The 20,585-nt window shown below is 39.5% G+C and overlaps 1 protein-coding gene across 3 annotated transcripts in view; it reads right to left on the bottom strand.

The window, feature by feature from the left end:
• LOC122812274 (sphingosine 1-phosphate receptor 2-like) overlaps nt 1-20,585 on the bottom strand; it is a 586,862-nt gene that overhangs the window by 14,363 nt on the left and 551,914 nt on the right. For all 3 annotated transcript variants that reach the window (XM_044084673.1, XM_044084671.1, XM_044084672.1), the window contains one exon: nt 10,092-10,238. The gene's annotated coding sequence lies outside the window, so the exon portion shown is untranslated. The remainder of the gene's footprint in view (nt 1-10,091; nt 10,239-20,585) is intronic.

Here is a 20,585-nt window from a genome sequence, read left to right as displayed (position 1 = left end):
ATCCGATAGTATGAATGAACTACCTATGAACCTAACTCTATAGTATGTCCTGGTTTTCTGCCTGAATTAGACAATCGTCCAGGTATGGATATATTTGGATATTTCTTTGTCTGCAAAATGCAATGACTGGAGCTAGGCACTTTGTGAATACCCTGGGTGCAGTAAATAAGCCAAAGGGCAGTGCAGAGAACTGATAGTGCATGTATCCTGCTTTGAAGCATAGGTATCTTCTGCAGGATTCCCTTATTGGGATGTGCAGGTAAGCTTCCTTTAAATCCAGTGTTGCCAACCAAGCATCTCTGCCTAGCATAAGAAGCAGTTGGTGAAGAGTTAACATCCTGAATTTTGGAATCCCCAAGAATGTGTTTAGGATAGAAAGGTCCAGTTATAGGACACCAGGAGTTGTCTTTTCTGGGTACCAGGAAAAGTCTTGAGTAGAAACCTTGTCCCCGTTCCTCTTCTGGGACAGGGTGAATAGCCCTTATGCTTAAGAGAGCAAGGATTTGCTTTTGAGCCTCTGCCCACTGATTTGGGGGTAGGTCTGGCCAACCGTTTGGGGTTGGTAAGGAGCGAAAGTGGAATCTGAATCCTTGGTAGACAATATTTAAAACCCATTTGTCCTGGGTAATGAGTTCCCACTTTTTTGCCTGCCGAGCAATCTTTCCTCCTAAGGGAACAGTTAGTTGTTCAGGGCTTGGAAGACTTAAAGTTAAGTCATTGAGACAGTTTACCATAAGGGGGAGTCTTACCACTCCCTGCTTTGGAAGTGGGAGCCCCTCACTGCTTATCCCTGTGAGTACCTTGGGACTGAAGCCTGGGTGTTCTGCTGGTTCTGGGTTTGGACTGAGAAGGCTTGGAAGAGGCAGGAAAGGACCAATTTTTAGAGGGCCAATGCCTACTAAATCAGGGAGGTTGTACTTGCAGGAAATCTTTAACAGTTTGCATAGATTTAGCTTTTTCTTCCATTTTTTAAGTACTTCTTCTGCTTTGTTGCCAAACAGGCGGTCTTGGTTTAAGGGAGCATCCAACAATTTAGCTTTAACATGATCTGGCAAAGATTGCTCCTTAACCCAAGCATGCCTTCTAAGTACAGACCTTGTGACAGCAGCCCTGCAAGATGCCTTTAGTGAATAGTGAATCAAAACCACATTGCAAAGTATGTTTTCCAACTTGTTCAGCAGAATGCATTAAATCCTGTAAATCTTTATTTTCAGCACAGTCAGAAATCAACATCAATTTCTATTTAAGTAATCCAATAATATGCTGCTGATACTTTAACATATGAAACTGGCAGTTTAAGGCCCTAATGGCCAAGGTTGCAGAAGTGTATACCTTCTTACCCCATCTATCCAGCACCATGGAATCTCTATCAAACGGGGTAGGATTTTTGGCAGTAGTAGCCATAATGCCTTTGGGTCCCTGTGAAATGGCCTCAGGATCCACAGTAGGATTTTTAAAAAGGAACTTGTGAGAGTCAGGAACCCAGTAACATCTATCAGGTTTTCTGGGAGCAGGAGGTAAAGAGTCAGCGGCCAAGCTAGATTCCGAAAAGGCATCATCAACAATGTCTAGTACAGGGAGGATAGCTAAAGGCCTGTGTTGGGGCAGGAGTAAGAAATCCCTAAGCCTCTTTTTAGAGTCAGAGTAATCCTGCTTTCCCAGCGAAAATGCTCCCTAAGAGTATGCAAGGTTTCACCAAAAGAGAAATCCTCTGGAGGGGAAGCAGAGGGAATGGAATCCTCTGCATCAGAATCATCATAGATAGATAAGGGTAAATCCTGGTCAGAGGAAACAGAAATTTCAGAATCCTGATCAGAAGAATCATAAGCAAACTCAGTCCTAGGTCTCTTAGAGGGGGAAGATTGGCTTCCCCTGATTAAAGTAAATAGGTCTTCAGCCATTCTTATCATTTGTTTTTTAGGCATAGAGGCCTGACCATGCGGTCTGGGCGTTGGTTTTCTAGGCATGGATCAAGTTTTAGGCCTTGAAGAAGAAGATGGCATCAGTTTACTATGCAAGTCAGTAGGCCAGAATACACCCTCAGAAGCCGGTGCCTGCACAGCGGCTCCAGACCCATCCAAGGTAGAGACATCCGCAGGTTCCACAGTTGAAGCATCTCGCGGCATACCAGACTCCAAATGGGTCTCAGTAGAGGCCTGCAAATCTGAAGTAGCAGGTATCAGGGGCTGCAAAAGTGCCTCACTGAGTACTGGCGAACTGGCGACTAGCTTAGGAGTAGCATCGTCGGCAGCTTTGGACCTATGCGGTCTGTCTCTGTCTTTATATTTGCATTTTTTCAGAATGTCGGAAGTTAGGTGGCTTACCGAAGCCATATCTGGATAATTGTACCGAGGACCAAAATATTTAGAACGTAAACATACCGACGACGAATAGTTCATTGTTTAAATAAGGCACAAAACCGACAGCGAGGTAAGTCGTGGTCAGGGCCTAGGCAAGGAATGCAGTACGAATGAAAATCTTTATGAGGTATTTGCTTTCCATAAGAAATACAATTACTGACTTTTACTGACATCGGTTTAGAGCAAGAAAAAGTTTCCACAACGGGGTACTTAGCTTAGTTGAAGACGTCAGTTCTGAAACTCGAAAACAAACATTTCAGGAGTCGGCCGACCGGCACTTGCGAACTGCTTCTGCTTCGGGCACTGCATGGCAAGAAAGACTGATATAATGGTGTCGGCTGCATGCTTTATACCCCTGACTAGCTGATGTCATGGAAGATGGGACAGCAACTGACACAGGACCCAAGACTTTGTTAATCAGGCCGACTGAGGGCTACTGCAAGCAGATAACCCAAATGTGATGACTGCAACAGTGAAACACGAAGAACATCTACTGTGGTGCTAACTATCTTCCTACTACAGACAGAACAAACCTCCTGATACTGTGAGCTTAACCCCACAACCACAGCATATGCAATTCTATGCTCTGAAATCCTTACTCATTAAATACCTGCCTCTAACTTCAGATCCTCATTGCAACCTAACAGCTGGGGATAGCCTATCTACTGTAGCTGAGTCAGCTAAGTGGAATAAACCCAGTTTGGGGGAGTTCTGCATCAGAGCAAGATGGACTATTTGAGCGCAGCACTCATCTGGAAAGAGTAGGAATCACTCTTGGCAACAGCTACACAGAATCAATATTTTGGGAGATGTGGAGATTTCAGAAAGTTACGTCTTAAAAGAGAAAAATGTCATGAATTTCCTCCAAACCAATTATCAAATCTGAAAACTTTGCTTTAGGAGAAAACTGACTGTACCTTTAGGCACTCACTACAGGGCTCCTTAGAGGAAATTCTGGACTCCATCCTCTTCATCCTGACACTTGTACAAGAAACTGTTATTCACACAAATAGTTAATTCTGAAAATCTCCGTCAAAGTTTTACAGTGCTTTCCTATTGGAGGGTCTTTGCATCCTGCACTCCTGACGCACAGACATGTGCTCATTATATCTCTAACACATTTATAACAAACCAAACAATCATAGATTCCAGCACTGTCAAAGAATAACTAAGAACTAACCAAAAAAAGTCAGTCAAACTGCTGTAGCTGTTTTTAATAGATTAACCTCTTTCATTTTCTCACTATAGTTATTAGAGTCTAATCACAAACAATTAAAGCTATGCTTAATTTGTCGTAATCACATGACCAGACAAATTACATACAAGTCAACAAACTATTACTAAATATTATATACTGTGTAAGCTGATTCTTTATATATACATCCACCTTAAAATATAATAAGAAACTCTCTTGTAAAAACTATCATTTTAACAACACACTTTATAATCAGAACATTGCAAAAAATGTGTTATAAACAATAATAATAAATATCACAACAATAACTATAAAAATATAAAACAATGAGATTATTAACATTCATAATACCAAATGCTCCTTATTAAAGCTTCCCTGATTTCAGCTGCAACATACTACTAATATTTAAATATTTGTTCAGTGAAGGTGGGGAATTTGAAAGCAGCTGTACCTGCTAATACAGTTCCCTGTATTCCGGGAAAGTTTCCCAGCAGGCATTCTCCATGCCACTTTTCACCTTTTCCAAACTAAAGAAATAATAAACTTCTTAAAATTGTTACATAATTGTGCATTGCTTGACAGGGGTGTTAAGAAAATATAATTATGTTTGTAAACTTTTTCCTATAAAGAATGTTCAGTAGTTTTTCCTACAGAAAATTATATATATGATGTACAAGAGGCCAAATAAACCAATGCCGTAAACCCACAATTATCCTGAACAGTCTCTCTATACAAAAGTATCTTACAGAGGACCTCCCTTCACTACCAGTGTATATGTAACTACACTAGCTGCAGGCATCACATTTTGTGGTTCCCCTTTTAACAGAATCACCTTTATGTGTTTGAGTGTCTAATACTTGTTTAATACAAATTCATAGGTAAGTACTAGGCTAGCTGCCCTGCAGTCCGTTTTAAACCTAGTCATTTTCCCATTTGGTGTTAGATTGACATTATCCATCCCATGGTTGTTAATTATATATTACCCCTAATAAGAATAACTGGGATCATACCATAGATAATTTGAGGGGACCCATGCATGGCATAAATCATCTAGGAGCTACATATGTGCATTAGGGTCTATATTAGAACATCGACAGCTTAAGTTGTCGAACACTGAATGATCAACCTCTAAGTGTCGAAGTCTCAAAATAGCGAACGGCCGTAAACACAAATTCTTTTCTCGGGAAATAATTCACTAGGCCGTTCGTAAAAAAGACTTACATTTTCAATCTAAATAAGGTGGGGGGCTTCATCCCTCACACCCTCGACATGAGGGGCTGTGCCCCCACACCCCCGACTTAATATACCAACTCCAAGACCGCTCTACATTGGTGAAAGGGCAAATCCCTGAAAACGGCCAAGCAAATTCTTTCCCAAGGAAAGAATTTGCGTTTACGGTATTTTGAGACTTCGATGCTTAGGGGTCGATCATTCAGTGTTCGACACCCTAAGCTGTTGATGTTCTAATATAGACCCATCCATTAGTATTACAGAGTACAGTCCTGGGGTAAATTTTCTGTTTTCCATCCACAGATCCAAATTGTGCTTAACTATTGGCATCGATGAGCTTTGTTTTGCATGGCTGGGGAGTCTGTTGCAGAGCAGTGGTATCCTCTGCAAGACATGCCTGTCCCCCTAAACCATTCTGTTGATATTGCAAAGAGGTTTAAATACCTGGACTGAATATTTGTGATGCCATTTGACTTGATGATGTGAAGTAAATCCATCAGTATTGGGTCATAGGATGTACTGTATGCCAGACATTGGTCACCTGATACTCAGTCTGTAGGATTCTGAGTATAGTGACAGGGCTTTGAGTCAGTCCATGTAGGGCATGTTTAGGCCTTGTATCCTTTTAGTAAGGTATCTCTGTGAGTGTTCCAGTTGTTGCGTGTGTCTAGACAGCCATGCCAAAGGGGGCATTATACTCAATGACTGGCCTAATGAGGGCTGATAATATTATGGACCTTCATGTAAATGAAACCTGGTGCATCACCCAAAATGCCCTTGAGGATATCAAAATGTTATAATACTTCACCTGCCAAAATAATGTTTTAATCTCTTGAACATTATTATTAAACATAAGAACCACTGCTTGATTAAAATCTTAGATGCTATAGTAATAGCAGTTCTTTCATCTTCTGTCACCTTACAATGGGGGCAAAGTTTGTCTTCCTACCTGTTTTAATTTCATTTCCAGTTTCAATAAATACTTGCTTGGGCTACTGTCTTTCTAAAAGCATATTGATAAGCTGCTCCATTTCTATCTGGCATATATCATCCTCTAATATCAGCCTTGAAAGTTGCACAGTATATCCCTTTATCAAATTTAGCTTCTGCTTAAAGGGATGGCAACATCTGTAATGTAAGTCTAGAAGTATTAGAAGAAAAAATATCTGCCGAAAGATTTTTTTTCGGAAGCAAAAATGTTCAAGTAATCGATCTTATCCTTAGATGCACTATATTGAAAATGTAAAAATAATGTGGTATTTTCCAAAAAAAAAAATCCCAAAATTCTTCCAACAGTTACATAACTTCATCCCACAAAACAAAAATAACATCAAGGTATACGTAGATTGGCGTGCAATGATGCTTGCAATTGGAATTAAAAATAAAGTGAGTTCTTTGTATAAATGGAGGAACAAGCAGCCCTGACGCCAGCACCACTAATGTGGTGATAATACTCTCTCTCAAAGGTTAGAAAATGACAAAGTTATATATAATACATAATATCCTTAAGGATGCTGATTTCCCTGCTAGATAAGGTGTAACATTCTGTCAATAAATCATGGAACCAAGAACGAACCTGATTATGTGATATGATGGAAAACAGATGTTTAAAATCAAGTGTGCCAAATGTGGTGTCAGGCCCATACTCTATGGGACAAATGTGGTGTCAGGCCCATAATCTACGTGACAAGTGTGGTGTCAGGCCCATACTCTACGTGACAAATGTGGTGTCAGGCCCATACTCTAAGTGACAAATGTGGTATCAGGCCCATACTCTAAGTGACAAATGTGGTGTCAGGCCCATACTCTACATGACAAATGTGGTGTCAGGCCCATACTCTATGTGATAAATGAGGTGTCAGGCCCATACTCTACATGACAAATGTGGTGTCAGGCCCATACTCTATGGGATAAATGAGGTGTCAGGCCCATACTCTACGTGACAAATGTGGTGTCAGGCCCATACTCTATGTGACAAATGTGGTGTCAGGCCATACTCTACGTGACAAATGTGGTGTCAGGCCCATACTCTATGTGACAAATGTGGTGTCAGGCCCATACTCTATGTGACAAATGTGGTGTCAGGCCCATACTCTACGTGACAAATGTGGTATCAGGCCCATACTCTAAGTGACAAATGTGGTGTCAGGCCCATACTCTATGTGACAAATGTGGTGTCAGGCCCATACTCTACGTGACAAATGTGGTGTCAGGCCCATACTCTATGTGACAAATGTGGTGTCAGGCCCATACTCTAAGTGACAAATGTGGTGTCAGGCCCATACTCTATGTGACAAATGTGGTGTCAGGCCCATACTCTATGTGACAAATGTGGTATCAGGCCCATACTCTAAGTGACAAATGTGGTGTCAGGCCCATACTCTATGTGAGAAATGTGGTGTCAGGCCCATACTCTACGTGACAAATGTGGTGTCAGGCCCATACTCTATGTGATAAATGTGGTGTCAGGCCCATACTCTACATGACAAATGTGGTGTCAGGCCCATACTCTATGTGACAAATGTGGTGTCAGGCCCATACTCTACGTGACAAATGTGGTGTCAGGCCCATACTCTATGTGACAAATGTGGTGTCAGGCCCATACTCTATATGACAAATGTGGTGTCAGGCCCATACTCAATGTGACAAATGTGGCATCAGGCCCATACTCTACGTGACAAATGTGGTGTCAGGCCCATACTCTATGTGACAAATGTGGTGTCAGGCCCATACTATACGTGACAATGTGGTATCAGGCCCATACCCTAAGTGACAAATGTGGTATCAGGCCCATACTCTAAGTGACAAATGTGGTGTCAGGCCCATACTTTAAGGGACAAATGTGGTGTCAGGCCCATACTCTACATGACAAATGTGGTGTCAGGCCCATACTCTACATGACAAATGTGGTGTCAGGCCCATACTCTATGTGACAAATGTGGTGTCAGGCCCATACTCTATGTGACAAATGTGGTGTCAGGTCCATACTCTATGTTATAAATGTGGTGTCAGGCCCATACTCTACGTGACAAATGTGGTGTCAGGCCCATACTCTATGTGACAAATGTGGTGTCAGGCCCATACTCTAAGTGACAAATGTGGTGTCAAGCCCATACTCTATGTGACAAATGTGGTGTCAGGCCCATACTCTATGTGACAAATGTGGTGTCAGGCCCATACTCTACGTGACAATGAGGTATCATGCCCATACTCTAAGTGACAAATGTGGTATCAGACCCATACTCTAAGTGACAAATGTGGTGTCAGGCCCATACTTTAAGGGACAAATGTGGTGTCAGGCCCATACTCTACATGACAAATGTGGTGTCAGGCCCATACTCTACGTGACAAATGTGGTGTCAGGCCCATACTCTATGTGACAAATGTGGTGTCAGGCCCATACTCTAAGTGACAAATGTGGTGTCATTTCCATACTCTATGTGACAAATGTGGTGTCAGGCCCATACTCTATGTGACAAATGTGGTGTCAGGTCCATATTCTATGTGACAAATACTCTATGTGACAAATGTGGTGTCAGGTCCATATTCCACATGACAAATGTGGTGTCATTTCCATACTCTATGTGACAAATGTGGTGTCAGGCTCATACTCTACGTGACAAATATGGTGTCAGGCCCATACACTATGTGACAAATGTGATGTCAGGACCATACTCTACATGCGAAATGTGGTGTCAGGCCCATACTCATAGGTTCATAGGTTCATAGATTAGTACTAAGCTAACTGCCCTTGCGAGCCATTTTAAGCCTAGCCAATTATCCCTTGTGAGATTCAAACCCTGCACCTTGTGTTTGTAAGGCAAACACCTTAACCATTAGGCCTCCTCCCCTCTACCTCTCTCAAAAGGTTTAAAGCATGTCAGAAGTATTCCAGCACATGCTACTGCTGATTCAAAATGTCTTTCAGCTTAAAGTCAATTCAGCTTACTAGGGGTTCAATTTTAGAATACCCAACAGAAACAACTGGTCATAAAGGTGGGTCCTTCATGCATTTGTGAATTTTCAGGATCCCAAACAATGTAGAGATGCTGTATTTATCCCTTTTGTGATAGTTATACAAAGTGCTGTCAATACTACCTTCCAATAACAAATCTTCTAATCACAGATCTATTCTTCTATAGGTAATACTGATATCATTAATAGATATATCATTCAAGATAGTTAACATCTGACTAGTGTAATATAAGGTTTCAAATACTGATTGATCTATCATTAGATAATTAATTTAACAATATTTTTCTCTCAAAGATAAATTATAAAAATATTTTATGTTTTGTTCATTATGAACTCTGTGGACCTCTTATTTACAGCATTTTTTTGAGTAACTGACGAACAGAATTAAGGGGTGGTTCTACATACTTTCCTTTCTCAAACAGGTGGAGGACGGCCAATCATCAAAATCCTTAAATATAAGAGCTAACTTCAATTTCCATGCAAACAATTCAAAATTTAAATAGTCTCAACCAAAGTGAAACTTGTTGAAGGGATAAATGTAAACCCTTTCTTGAGCAAACTATGGTACAGTAATTTGCATGTCCTCCCCGTGGTCGAGCGGCCTCCAAAAAAACATGTGTGAATGGGCGTGCCTTCGCTGAAGGTTGGATGTCGGGCTGGCAACTCAGCTTCATAAAAATCTACTGCCAATCATTAGCGGACCGGAGTTCCGCTCTGGCGACCCCTAACTGGGAAAAGCCTAAAAGACAACTATCTTACTGTGTCACCTCTGTCTCCTCTCCCCCTTGCTAAGGACACTGAGGAGGAGTACAGGGTCACAGCAGACAGAGCAACCAAGAGCAAGAGCCACCAAACTAGAGCGAAAGATTATTAGTACTTAGAGACATGGGATACTACAGAAACTTTTTAATTGCATTAAGACAATATATAAACTACAAGATACCAGCACAATTCAGAAGAGCAATATGCAAGAACAAGAGACAGAATTTGACGAATGTAAGTTTTTTTTTCAAAGACAGTCAGTAGGCTGTATGGCATATTCTTAATTGGGAAGCAGCAGGTTCAAAACCAGTGCAGGAACTTAGACTGTCATCCATTACTAATAGCTCACTCAAGAGGCAAAAGAATATACAGACTGTGGGCCAAATAATCTTTGTCTGCTACTGAAATCTCTGTTCTACAGTGAATGGAGTAAGTGTGGAGTAAACTCAGAATTTAATTTCATGACATACCTGGATCTGCTAATCACAAACCTACGTAAAACGATACTGACTCACTGGTAAGTGATCTGTGTATTCAAGATCGGTTAAAAAAAACAGAGAAGTACTCACCTGCTTTACGAAAGCAGTTGTTGTGGTGAAACCCTGCCACTGAAGAACGGTGATGCTGTTGCTGACATTTCTGTGACTGTGGCTTGCCAGAGTTCATCTGTTTCCTGTGTTATCCAAAGCTTCCCATTTACAAATTTAACTCTCAAACTGAAAAAAAAGAAAAGAAGTCTGTGTCTCATAATGTTAGATCTAATTCTTATACTTTATCATAAATCAAGGGACCACTCCCAGTCAGCTCAGTGTATTTACAGTTTTTAAATTCTGTGAAGAGTACTGCCGGAAACCACAGTTAGGTAATTAAAAAGAAAATAAAAACATTTTTTTCATATGTGATTTGTAAGCTACATAAGATTAAATAACAATGATCTACTATGTGAAACATACATGAGAAGTACAAAACATTCTGTCAGCAAGTTCAGTGATTCTGCCTGAACAATATGTTTATTACTGTTTCATAAACTTAACTTATTAGGGAATCCACTCAGTTTTCATTGTATGTGTTTTTTCCTCACATGCAGGAATAGACAAAAGTGATGTCTACTGCAGACTGCTGATGTGTTATGTAAAAGCTGAGAAATGCATGACACAGATTGGTCTTAAAAAGAGGATCAGGGCTGGTCTTGGGCCATCTGGACCTGTGTAGCCTAGCAGTAGGGTTGCCTACACTTTAAAGAGAAAATCCAGGATGATAGATATCCAAGTGCCGAAGGCACGTGGAAATTTTTTGGGGGGGCTCCAGGGGTGTCACCTCTGGGCCAGTTTTGCTTTACAAAATGTGCATTTTAGAAATGTTTTGTGACTATTTTCTAGCATACAAAACTGCCACATAACTGCTGTAAAATATGTATTTCTATCAAAATATTTATGCTTTTTTGCTTATTGGAATGGATATCAGGTATTCTAGAAACAACAAATAATAAGCCTACAGTAAATCCACCATGGCCAATGACCGGATCCAGGAAAGAGTGGCCTAACAGCAACGTCTGCTAGATAATTAACCACTTAATATTTTAATTTTGACTAGTCTAGTATTACACTAGTATCTATAATTCAAACAACAGTACAAGCAGCAAACATCAAAAACATTTCCGTATATTGCACCAAGTGACTAGTGGGACTGGTTTGCTACAGTGAAGAGTGAAAAAACAGTAACGGCAGTAAGTACAAAAACAGCTAACGACAACTATACATGCAGGGAACCACAAGCAGAACTACAGTAATGGTAGCAAGTACGAAAACAGCTAACAGCAACTATACATGCAGGGAAAACAAACAGAATTACAGTAATGGTAGCAAGTACGAAAACAGCTAACAGCAACTATACATGCAGGGGAAACAAACAGAATTACAGTAATGGTAGCAAGTACGAAAACAGCTAACAGCAACTATACATGCAGGGAAAACAAACAGAATTACAGTAATGGTAGCAAGTACGAAAACAGCTAACAACAACTATACATGCAGGGAAAACAAACAGAATTACAGTAATGGTAGCAAGTACGAAAACAGCTAACAGCAACTATACATGCAGGGAAAACAAACAGAATTACAGTAATGGTAGCAAGTACGAAAACAGCTAACAGCAACTATACATGCAGGGGAAACAAACAGAACTACAGTAATGGTAGCAAGTACGAAAACAGCTAACAACAACTATACATGCAGGGAAAACAAACAGAATTACAGTAATGATAGCAAGTACGAAAACAGCTAACAGCAACTATACATGCAGGGAAAACAAACAGAATTACAGTAATGGTAGCAAGTACGAAAACAGCTAACAACAACTATACATGCAGGGAAAACAAACAGAATTACAGTAATGGTAGCAAGTACGAAAACAGCTAACAACAACTATACATGCAGGGAAAACAAACAGAATTACAGTAATGGTAGCAAGTACGAAAACAGCTAACAACTATACATGCAGGGAAAACAAACAGAATTACAGTAATGGTAGCAAGTGTGAAAACAGCTAACAGCAACTATACATGCAGGGAAAATAAACAGAACTACAAGTGAAAAAATAATACTAGGCCGAATAGCATTAGGTAAGACTCAAGTCTATTTCTTTGGTATGGTTTCACTCAAAGGCATTGGGTGCTTTCTCTAACAATATTTCTTGCTGCTACCTGCTGATAACACCAACTTGTCATCATGCAAAACAAATTCATAAAACTCACTGCATGTCATGCTGTAATTCAGGAAAACCTGAAGTTCATCTTTCACCAAAGTAACTGTGGCAATGTTTTGTTCCAAACGCTTCTTGGCATTTATCTATAAGAAAACTCTTTCCAGAAAGCATTGCTCCCAGGCAATGACAATGTGACTGGCACAGTGTTAAACAAGTTAACTGGAAATGCTTCAGCGGTATGGGCCACACTGAAAAACTTCTGCCATTTGTCACATGGTGATGGCAGAGTCGAATCAGCAACAATAGCCAAGCTTTCTTTAGCCGTGCAAAATTCACTGTGCAATGCGTCCAAGTCAACTTCCTGCAATAAGCCCATGGCATCACACATAGTTTTTACATGTTTAAATTCTAGTGGTTTGCTCAGCGACTAGTGACTTGGTGCATTTGAGATACCGTCTTCTGACTCTGTGAAATTAAACCACTTGTTCAGGTACATCAAACCCTTTTCGAGAGCAGCGCAAACATTTTCTGTGATAGATGCCTGGAATGGTTGCATATCTTCATTTTTAAGAACAGCATGTGTTTTAGATCCAAAAAACTTATCTGCTATGCGTGACTCAATTTTTGTTCTTTAGTCCTGCATTACTGGAAACAGCTCAAGGAACATAAAATCTTCCCGCTCCACTTTCTGAACAGATAATTCAAAAACACTACAGATATTCTGCGCAAAGCATAAGTAAGCATTCTTGATGTTACTCTTCACCAGTTTATGATCATGTGTCTCCTTCTATGCCCAGATTTGCAGAAACTATCTTAGGGCATTCACTGCCTAGGGAAACGATATACAAAATGATCGCTGGCTAAGATTCCAATAACCTATTGACAGCGGGATCCAGAGACAGCCATCTGGTTGGTACGTCTCAACAGTTTGTGGTACTCGAAGTCCATGAATTAAAAAACATTTGCATTGTCCATTCTGGGGTTCGCTGATACACTGAAGTAACTATAAATGGATGGCACCTTAGTTTCAACATCACAGTCCAGTTCATCAATTACCTTATTCAGCGCTTTGAGAATCATGTGTATGTTACAGTTAGTTTTGATAATCTTGTCATTTCTTTTCAATGACTTTGTGAAGACTGACTGCTTGTGCCCGTAACTGGTGCTGGTATTATCTGTTGAATATGACGATATGTTCATGATGTCAAGACCACTGTCAGCCAGGACCTGAAATACCATGTTTCCTACAGAAGTAGAATGTTTGTCATTGAACTCAACAAAGTCAGGAAGTTTTTTGTTAAAGCTAGTTTCCACTGTAAAATACTGGATACATACGGGAAACATTTTGCGATTCTTCAAATTTGTTCGCCAACTCTGTTGTCATTGCCTGCTTATCAACTCCAGTTAACGATGCTGCTCTTTGAAAAAACTGTTGCTCTCTTGAAAAAACTGTGAATGGCATCCAATTTTATGGAACGGTGTGCTTTTATGCGAGTCTGCAAATGGCTGTGAGTTAGCAAGTTGCTTTTTCTACCATATGCTATTGATATACTCTTTTTACAAACTGTGCAGTGAACAGTGAACACGTTGTGCTGGACTGCTTCACACCATGCAAAATCAGTTTGCCGTTCATGATGAAACCATGTCATTCTCTTTTTAGCTTTCTCCCCGTTTATCTTCTTGGGTGGCGTGGCCATGCAACCCTGGTCTGAATTACTGTCCACGCTTGCAACACCTTCGCTCGTATCCATTAAGAATACAACACTCAATGAAATATGCTCAGTATCATGACAATAAATGAATAAGACTAAAACAGTAAACAGCAGAAATGGAAACAGAAGCTTTAATGTTGTTACGCGACAAAAACAAAAAAACGTGTAACTTTTAAGTACAACCAATCAAAAAATGAATTAACGGTATTTACAGCATGTTTTGAATGGGCAGGATACGCCTCAACCTCTTAAGACCAATGTGGAATATAAACCCTAGCAATGTGTGACAAACAGTCAAAATGTGGAACACCCTATTTTTGCACTACACGAAAATGTACCACTTCTGTGTGGCATGGCTGAAATGGTCTTTTTGCTAGAACTGAGCACTTCACAGGTTTTGCATCAATTTACACTCCCTAAATAAGCACAAACCTCTCTACTTGGACATCACTAATACTGCGGTACAATTACTAACTGCACTGTAATACATTACAAAAGTTACTAGAAGATATTTTTTATCAACCTACATTTCCTACACCATAGGTATGACACTCGAGAAGGGCATTGCTGATTATTCATACTAAGCGAACTGCATCTAATGCAAAATTAAAGCCATTGTCCACAACAGTCTTGCGTCAACTCAAATTTGCTGATTGATAATCAGCATAAAAATCACTTATGTACTACATTAAGCAGCCAATACACACACAGTCGGATTATCCAGTTTGTCTGACTTTTTCGTAATTAAATGTCAATAAATAAAATAAATTACATCTGCAGAAACAATTTATACATTGCAATCTCTAACACAGAAACACTTCTATTTAGCAGAAAATGACTAAATGACATGAATCAACTATTTAAACAAAAAAACATGTACTGTTTTTTCCAACCCCTCCTTTATCAACTAAATCTGTAAAGTGTTTAGTTAGACAAATGATTGGTCTGGAGACAACCTACCCAGTCAGACATTCCCAGCAATCAAATGTCAACAAATAAGTAAAATAAACAAATGTGTAAATAGTAAATGACTTTACTAAGTCGATAACAAATAAGCCCTACTCCTATCTTGGCAGTAGTTGCCATAAAATGTACCTCTGCCTAATTAAGAAAAGAAAGCAGCTCTAGCTCTCAACCTTCCGTCTCCAAAATGTGGAGCACTTACTAACAGCTTACCAACAACTTTAACTAGGAAACTTGCAAGATGGTTAAAATGCATTACTTTATAGTTATAAAATGCCATTTTGAATTCATACTGCTCAACTGTTCCTGATTTTGCTTCAAATCTTAGCCATGTCACTCTTACTCCCTCCTAAAACTGGTTAACTTTTGGAGAAAAGGTGCTGAGATACACTTAATAAATAATTACAATAAATAGAGTTATAGACTTCTTTTACTTCAGAAAATGTATAATAAATCACATATTCTTACTCAGTCAATGTCTCATGTTAACAGTACTACTGATTTTATTACTGGTTTTAGGATTACACTGTGGATTTTATTACTGGTTTGGGGAATACACAATGAATTTTATTACTGGTTTTGGGATTACACTGTGGAGTTTATTACTGGTTTTGGGATTACAGTGTGGCAGTGTTTACTTGGTGGTTTCCAGGGACTGTGTTTTGCCCTCAAGTGCCTGGTTGACAATACATGAGTGTTCTGTGTTGCAGAGTTATAGACTTATTTAATTCAGAAAAAGTATAATACTTCACATATTATTATTCAGTCAACATCTCATGTTAATAGTACTAATATTTTAAAAGTGTCCCTGATTATTTCTGGATTTGTCCCTGACTCTGGTGAGATTTGTCCCTGATTAGTTGAGAACTATGATTTTGATGAATTTATATGATTCATGATTATTTATCATGGATATGTAAAAAATATCTTAACTCTAACTAGCTTAACACTAACTGCGTGACAGGGTCTATATTATGCCATCAAATGGGCTGTTAACTGAACGGCCTTTTATCAACACATATTAAGCGACATACAAAAACCCCTGACAGTCACAAAAGTGAAATTTTTCTCAGGGGAAAAAATTGCTTGGCCATCATTGGGGATTTGTCCTTTTCTCCACTGTAGTGCAATCTTGGAGTTGGTATATTTAGTTAGAGAGGGGTGTGGGGGCGAAGCCCCCCACCTTCTTATGGTCTGAATTTTTTTTTGTATCGGCCAAGTGATTTTTTCCCCTGGGAAAAAATTTGCTTTTGTGGCCTTTCGGTGTTTTTGTATTTCGCTTAATACGTGTCAATAAAAGGGCATTCACTTAACAGCTCATTCAATGCCATAATATAGACACGTGTGACAGACCCTATTAATGTGGAACAAAGTCAAAGTGATACAAACAACATCATAAAATCAAGCATTCAATTATTTCAGGCATTTTCAGCAAATGTTAACATTAAATAGCTCACCTTTCTAATTCAGTAGTTTATAATTATCTTGTTATAAAGGTGCCAGTCATTGTCCCTCATCACTTCATCTCCACAAGTCCACAATCCCCTGTGCTGTAAAGAAGGCAGGCAGGATCACAAATAAAAAATCCAAATGTAACAACAAAGGCACCAAGATTATCCAGAAAATGTTTTCCCATAATACCCTTTTTAAAGGTATTGCAGTGGTGCAAAAACTGTAGCAGCACGCCACTGGATGACTTCTGTGTGTCCTCATTGGGTCGCTTTTCATTAGAAGTTATCAGATTTGCTCATATACAGCAATGTTGATTGGATGTAATTGTGGTATATCAGCCAATCAAAAAACACAAAGTGGAACAACCACTGTTGAATGCAGAACAGTGAAAAAGTGACTCTCGGCTATGTAAATGCAGAGCATTCAGCACAATGTGGTGCACTTGACTGTTAAGATGGGCAGAGCAGCAAATAAACTATGCCTGGTACCAATAATACAATTTAAAATCCAGTTGATTCTCTGCTAAATCTCAAATCCAGGACATTTTACGTCCTAAACAGACACAGAACACTAGACTGAAAAACAGGACTGCCCTGGAAAATCCAGGATGGTTGGCTACCCTACCTAGAAGGGCCTTGTTCCCTCTGAGGCTCCCCCACACTAGGTTATGACAGGTTCATTATGCCTTATATGGCCCAGAGATTTGTCTGAGAAACACTGCAGCAAAGTGCAAGGCATTCCCCTTGTACTCATTTAAAATGCAGGGACTCATATTGCCCAGTCCCAAAACATGGAGAAAGACTAAAAATCTGGACTTATGTGCACTAAGTCTGAGAGTTATGGAGATCCTGGACCTGGCTGGTATATATAAGTCTGGTGGGGGGCTTGCCCCCCACATCAGGTGGGTGCAGGGGGATCTGACCCCTGTAAAAACAAATTTAAAGATAATGAGCTATGTTAAATATTTGCTATTTTACTTAATTTTGGTCTTTGCTTTTTTTTTTGTATTTCATGACTCGGCAATCTAAGTCCCAACACTTCAATAGGGAACTAATTTTCTTACTGATCATCTTACTCCTGTGTTAGGTATGTGTCCTGTTAGTGGAGTGGACTACATTTCCCATCATGCATTGCACTAGAAGTTGGTCTTGTATTATTAACACTGCAGTATCACGCTACTTGTATGTTACTTGTTATGATACTCCTGACAGCTCAGCAGGGGTTTCTAACCCAAAGTGGTCAAATTAACCATACGGTTTTGTGTAACACTCCAGTTACTGTTTTGGATGATGATAAGCCCAGGCTTAGTTTGACGACTGATAGAGAAGGATTGCGTTTTTTTTTTGCTTCTCTTGTTGACATTGTGTTTATGATTGGTTACTAATGAATATAATTACAAAATATAACTGTGGAACAGTCGGTCTCAGACAGTATGAGTAGAAATACTAGTAAGCATGAACATAAAAATAAAACAATTACAGGTACTGTGATGTGAGGTAACTTCTGATCCCTAAGTCGTGACAGAATGTTGCCAATTCAACACCGCTTCAGAGAAGTGCTTGCTGCAGTCAAATACACACGGTCAAAATAATTACAGTGAAGTGAAACATGAGGTGTGTGTGTGCTGGGTGGGGGGAGTCAGAGGTGGACAGGAAAATGATTCACTTGGCTGAAAGTGGGAAATCAGGAACAGCAACAGTTTGACATATAACTTTACTGCAGGGCTATCAGTTTTAGAGTCACACTCAATAGGGGGCAAGAACAAACTTAAAGCTAGAATATGGTTGAAATGAACTGGGGAGGAAGTTTGAAGAAGGTGTTTTATAAAAAGCTAAAACAGGCTGTATGGGTTTTGTATGTTCTCCCTAAAACCAATGTGGGGCTCCGTAAGTCATTCTGATTTCTTCCACCAGTCAAAGCATGATACTTGATGACAAGTCTAAATTATCCCTGCATGCAATCTTTACTGTTGCCCTTGTGAACTGTGCTATAGCTAGAGAAGATCTGCATGCATTACTCCATTTACCCAGTTCAATAAATAATTACAAAAATAAAAATAAACTTTCAGAATTAGTTGCAACTAGGGTGGTAAGTAAGAAACTCTGTTTCCAATGACAGGCCTGAGATTATTACTGTTATTACTGTTGTTGTGCATTTTGCCATTCTGAGGAAGTTCAAAGGTTGTATGTGAGTTTATGGAAACACATTCACTACAACAATTTATGGCAATGGACTAGATAGGGATCTCCAGCCATCCAGAGCAAGTGCCTGTCTGTGAAGGAAGAAATTGGTATTATGAGAAAAGAATGTATAATGGAGGTTAGATATTTTTCATGCTGTTTTGAACCACTCAGTCCTTCCACAACCATTGAATAATCTAGCCAGTACTTCCTGCTATCCAAGGACACTGGGCATGGGAGGTGACAGCTGGGGACTGTGATAAGTCAGAGGATTTTATCAGGTTCCATGTTTAAGAATAAGCCTGCTTTTTAGTAGTGCCTGTCTGCAGCACCTTCTAATAACACTTGCATGTGTACAGTACTTTAAGAGAGGTTTTTAATTAGAGCACTGACCCATGCAGACCGATTTCAGGCTCAGCATGGTGGAAATGCAACCAAAGAAATAATAAACTTCCATCAATACCAATACAATAGTGATAACATAAGAGCAAGCATTCAGACAGCAGGATAACACACAGCAAAAATGGGGTCTACATCATAATATCGAAGTATGAAAAGTTCGAATTACTAAAGTTCGAACTTTAATGATTGAACCTTTAATACTTCAAATGTCAAAAAAAACAAAACAAAACATTTTAACATTTTAAGCCCAAAACAAAATAAAAAATGCTCTATGCAGGGGGGGCACACCTCCCGCTACTTAAATATACCAACTCCAAGATTGCACTACAGTGCAGTAAAGGGAAATCTTCCCTTCCTGTACTCTATGGCGATCTCCGTTATATGATTCGAGGTTTTAAAACTTCGATCATTAAAGGTCGACTTTTAGTGATTCAAAGTTTTAAACCTTCGAACATATGATAGGAACCCCAAAAATGAACACAATCATAAGGAAATGTGATTCAAGAATTCATTCAATCAAATCAGTACAAAGAACAGTTATATACAAACCATTTGCAGTACATAGTATTGTTTGAAGAGTAACATGAGTAAAACGGAGGGAAGAACGGGAAGGAAAGAGACAGAAAAAGAGAGAAATAATAAAAAAAGAAGTGGGTGGAGAGTAGACACGGAGATATTGTGCAGTTATCTTCTACCCAAGTTTAGGAAGGAGATCTACGCAGTGGTGAGGAAGTCTGGGGACACATTTACTGCTAGCTGTGGTGCACTCACCTGACGAAGCACAATGCAGAAACACAGCCTTGGTGTCCCATCAGACAGGACCCCTTATAGTGTGTCTGCAAGTTACACAGACCCTGACAGAGGAAGTACAGGAGATGTTGGATCTGGAGGAGACTGAGGATGGTGGTGCAGCCTCACACTGCTGCTGGGGAGTGTGCCCTAACCCTCTCTGACCCCATTGCAGCCATGTGAGTTCCGCAGTCACTGCTTTGGGAGGAGCATGCATCTGAAAACACAACAGCAATGCTCACATTAGGGAGTTTCAGGCAGGGGACAAAGTGCAGCAGTTACTACCCACTGTGGAAAATAAACTTCTTGCTAAGTGTCACAACACTTGTGAAGTCAGAAAGAGAATAAATTAAGTAAATTACAAAGTATGGCAAACTGGACAAAAGGAAAACCCAAACAGATTTATCACAAATATTTGTTCTGGAAGTAATATTAAGTCTCTGTATTAAGTATGTTGGCTGAAGAAGGTAAAGACCTTACCACATGTACTAAAGAAAAAATAGGCGAAATACTGACAGTAATCCAGACACAGGAAGTTAAAGAAATAGGTAATGGGATACATGGACATATTCTCAGAACAGCCTGTCAATATTAACTTAATTCAGCAAAATACAAGACTATACCTGTAGAAAAAAAGTAAATTTAAAACCCTATCTAATACCAGAATCCCAGTTACAAGCAGTAAAGGAAGGACTAGAGAGGATGTTTAAAGCTAGGGTCACTGACGAATCACAGAATGGGTGTAATAGTCCCACTGTCCTGGTTCTCAAACAGGAATAGACAATAATAATTCACAATGACTAAATAAGTTGTTAACCTTACTTAACAAAAAATGAAGCCAAGTACATCACACAGTTTATTA

Source organism: Protopterus annectens, chromosome 9.part0 (assembly GCF_019279795.1).
Source record: "Protopterus annectens isolate FY-2018-M chromosome 9.part0, PAN1.0, whole genome shotgun sequence".
Taxonomy (NCBI): domain Eukaryota; kingdom Metazoa; phylum Chordata; order Ceratodontiformes; family Protopteridae; genus Protopterus; species Protopterus annectens.
The sequence above is the reverse complement of the archived record's forward strand: the minus strand, read 5'-3'. Positions and strand labels throughout refer to the sequence as shown.